This window comes from Engraulis encrasicolus, chromosome 1 (genome assembly GCF_034702125.1).
Source record: "Engraulis encrasicolus isolate BLACKSEA-1 chromosome 1, IST_EnEncr_1.0, whole genome shotgun sequence".
In the NCBI taxonomy this organism is placed as follows: domain Eukaryota; kingdom Metazoa; phylum Chordata; class Actinopteri; order Clupeiformes; family Engraulidae; genus Engraulis; species Engraulis encrasicolus.
In genome coordinates, this window is record NC_085857.1 from 10,359,235 (window position 1) to 10,363,168 (window position 3,934).

The 3,934-nt window shown below is 42.3% G+C and overlaps 1 long non-coding RNA gene across 2 annotated transcripts; it reads right to left on the reverse strand.

Annotated features, from left to right (window-relative positions):
- LOC134447747 (uncharacterized) lies at positions 1–3,275 on the reverse strand. Of its 2 annotated transcripts, XR_010034629.1 has the most exons (5): positions 3,072–3,275; positions 2,128–2,215; positions 1,510–1,590; positions 1,122–1,199; positions 1–887 (listed from the first exon to the last, which is right to left on the reverse strand). It is a non-coding gene; the product is annotated as an uncharacterized LOC134447747 (long non-coding RNA). The 2 variants fall into 2 exon arrangements; XR_010034627.1 differs by having other exon boundaries at positions 1–1,199.
- Between the last annotated feature and the right edge of the window lie 659 nt (positions 3,276–3,934).

The following is a 3,934-nucleotide window of genomic DNA, read 5'->3' on the forward strand; positions in this document are numbered from 1 at the left end:
ACTTTTTCCACATGATTTTAATCATAGTTTAATGTAACTCCATTGATATTGTTGACATCTGAAACACATCCCCCTTTCTGGTTTTCTGACAAATCGCACCCGGCATACAATATAAAAAGTTGAGTCCTTTCCTGAGACGTTCTGCAGTCAGGGAGCTCCTGAGACATTTGACCCACAGGTACCAAACATACCTTTTAAGGCGACATCTTTGTCATGATGTGTTAATTCAGCACTGTGGCATAAATCATCTCAATTACAAAATACATCAAAGTGAAGCGAATGGGTATACAAGAGTCTGACTATCAACATTTTAAAATATCTTCCCACAACAAAGTTCCTCCAAATTGACAAAGGTGTTCCTCCAAAAAATGGATGCAGTCAAGCCACCGATGCAGCCTTTTCGATCTTGGCTACTTTGAGCATGTGTGTGTGTCTGACCTAGTTCACAGTCCAGTGTGTTTGTGTGTGTACCGTAGCATGCATGCGTGCAGGTATTTGTTGCTGCTTGGGATGCCATTGTGGTTCGGATGAAGGCACACCACACCTGGGGAGAAAGTCAATGCTGAAGGACAGGACTCGCGTAGGTGGGGCACCATGGTGGAATCATTGCCGTGTGTATCGATTCAGATTATTTGCCAACATCACCAGAGACTCATCTTGTTTGAGAGTCTGTGTATGTGTGTGCACGTGCGCCTGTGTCTATGTGCATGTTTATATGCTGGTGTGTGTGTGTGTGTGTGTCTGTGTGTGCTGGGCATAAAAAAGGGCAAATGTCTGACATTCCGTTCTTGGTCTGTGCTTCTCTTCCTCACCCCATCTCAGTCTGCTGCCAGGTACAGCCACCTCTTCGTACGATTTTCCACCTCCTAGTGGGTGGCCTGGATGCACTGCAGTAAAGATACAAAAATGGCACTGAATCAGCAAATTTCAATGATCATTTCACCTGCAACAACATTCTTGAACTCTTATCCCTGGAACGATACATTGAGATTTGATACAGTTCATTTTTTCATGGGACAACAATTAATACATTTCACTTTGACACATTGAATAGTAGCCAGCGTACAACAATATAACTACTTCAATTCAACTTCAGAATGCATCCATGTAAATCAACTTACTGCTTGAGGATGTCTGTCTGGCCCCATGACGAAAGTCCCCCTTTTGGTCCCTGGCTGGAACGTGGCACATGGACTGACCTGTAACGAGAGTGAGATAGTCAAATGTTTAAGTCCTGTTCTACATATACACAGGGTTAAAAAGTTCAGTATTATGCAAATTATATTATTTCACTGACATACCTAAATAATCAAGAAAAACTAAACAAAAAATTGGCATAAGTTTGTTTGTAGCACATACACACTCAGAAAGATGGGCGGGCGGGCACGCGCACACACACATTTGATTTTTTATGGACTGACCTTATACAAGATTGGTAATCAAATGCTTGTGTTCTATTTAAAGACAATTCACATGATTTCCTTTATTTGATGTAGAAGATCAACTTACTGTTTGAGGATCTCTGTTGATCCATGTCACTGGAAATTCCTCTCGGGCCCCTGACCTGAAGACGTGGGCTCATGGACTGACCTGTGACAAGAGCAATAGTCAAATGTTTGGGTCATTCTAGGTATAGGGGTCTGTTAAGTCCAGGCAGGATTCACTTTCACTGTACAGTCTGCTCCTACAGTTATACACTGGGTTGTTAATTAACTTTTTTCTCCACCAGCCAAAATGGAAAGAATTTTACTATTAAAACACACACTTAATAATGACTCAAAGTGGCTAGTAAGTTGGTCTTTTCTACATATGCTAAAAAAAAATTCAACTGTTCACTAGGAATGCTGATTATGGAGGAGTGCTGTTTCACTTTTTTTCTCATAAGCAGGTGCACTTTGGCTCAAGGAAATAAAGTTGCTCAAAATTATGGTCAGACTTAGCTCCAGTGACTGTTGATAAGGCCTGCCAAAGATTCCAAGGCACACTGATGGTGAATTTAAAAAGCTTTTAATTAAACCCTTTAAGACCTTATTAGCTGGAGCTAATTCTGACCATAATGTTAAGTCCTTTTTATACATACAATAGACACCTTTATATTGCATCATTTTCTTATGTAAATCAACTTACTGCTTGAGGATCGCCGTCTTTCCTCATGTTGTAGAGCCTCCTCTTTGGTCCCTGTCCCTCACCCGTGTTAGTGAGCTGATGGACTCTCCTGTGACAAGAGTACATGGACTATTTTATTGCAAATCTGATATTTCTGTTAATCACATTACCTCGTGCATGTGTAATAATAAGGGCAGCTACTTTGTGTCCTCAAAGATATATCATTCACGTATGTCACAAACTGCCCTCTTTCGTCTGATAACGACCTAAGAAACTGGTGGCTATATTGCATAAAGCGATGTGGACTCGAGAATAGCACTAGAACTAGAGCTCAGGGTAAAGCAATAATCCGTGACCTGACATTAGTCATCATGTTCTCAACGAAGTGGGTGGCACCTGACCCTACGATAACTGGCATGGTTGGAGCATTGCCCAAATCATCAATATCGCCTATTCTGAAAAAAATAATTTCTGAATCCAAACCTCAGCAGGCATCTGAAATCTAGTCAAACGGGCTGTCCTAAGCCCGTACGATATGTTATGACCAAAGGCCATGATAGTACACCAACGATAAATTGAGAATAAAATACGGTAGTCTTGGCATATCAGTCATCTAGCTCTAAACACTGACGTTTGCCGAATGTCCAAAAAGGATTAGCTGCCATCTATGCTAGCAAGGGTCGCTAGCTTGTCCTCCAAACCAGTTAAAAGCCATGACATGACATAACATGAATTAATACGTAGGCCTACTGAAACGCCTGTCAAGAGACTTAATGGCACTTAGTCATGAACAAACATCTGAAATACCGTAGGCTAGATGTTAGCTATCTCCAAAGGAAAATTACCTCAAGAAATGTTGCCTCAGCTTGTAGCACAGGCAAACACAACAAAGAACAATGTAAGTGAGTAGGCCTACACAGTGTAGCCTAGTTATTAGGTAAAAGTATAACAATCGTTTTACTTACCTCAATGCAAATTATTTACACAGCACAATATCCTAGTTCAGTAGTAGATCGAGTCCAGGTTCGTTACTAGACTACTGTACTGTCCCGCCGAAAAGTTTCCTGGGATGAAGTCGGTCTCACCTAAATGAGCATGCGTGTCAACCGTCTCCGTAGGGCAGGGCCGCTGTCATCTTTGCCTTGGGCCCTAGGTTTAAAAAAAAGCCCCCCCCCACCCGAACAAAATGTTTTCTGGTAATATTCCAACTTGCCGGGAAAGAACCATAAAGTATCTGTAGCTCCGCCCTCCTGCACCACCGATTTTGTTATTTGGGTGGCATTCCAGTGAAAAGCCAGAATATCTCTGGCATTATTCCCACGTTGCCATTCATTTGCCGGAATCAACTGAAATCGTACATTCCCCAGAGAAATGTCAGAAAGATCCAGAAAGATGCCAGAGGGTTTTGCTATCTGGGGTTTTGACAAACAGCTGTCCTCTCCCTCCACTCACTCACGCCGTTTTCGCTCCACCAATTCTCTATTTCACCGTCACAACAGTTACGCTGCTATTAATTGCAGTCATCGACACATAACCGTGCTTTAACCACTGCCACATTATTTTTCATCTGACCAAAACCTACAAAACCAAAGTAATCCGCGCTAGTCCGCTCACTGAACATATTTTATCAACACTAGTTCCAGCGCGCGGGTATCAAACTCGCAGCCAATGGATGTGAGGCTGCCTTATTGTGATTAACGGTCAGCCAATGGGTGTGGGCTACATCATGACGGTAGGACTAATGTTCATGGGTAGGCCTAATGTATGCTACGTTTTAACGTTCATCAGACGGCAGCTACAGAACTGTGCGGGCAGCTGTTTAACGTTC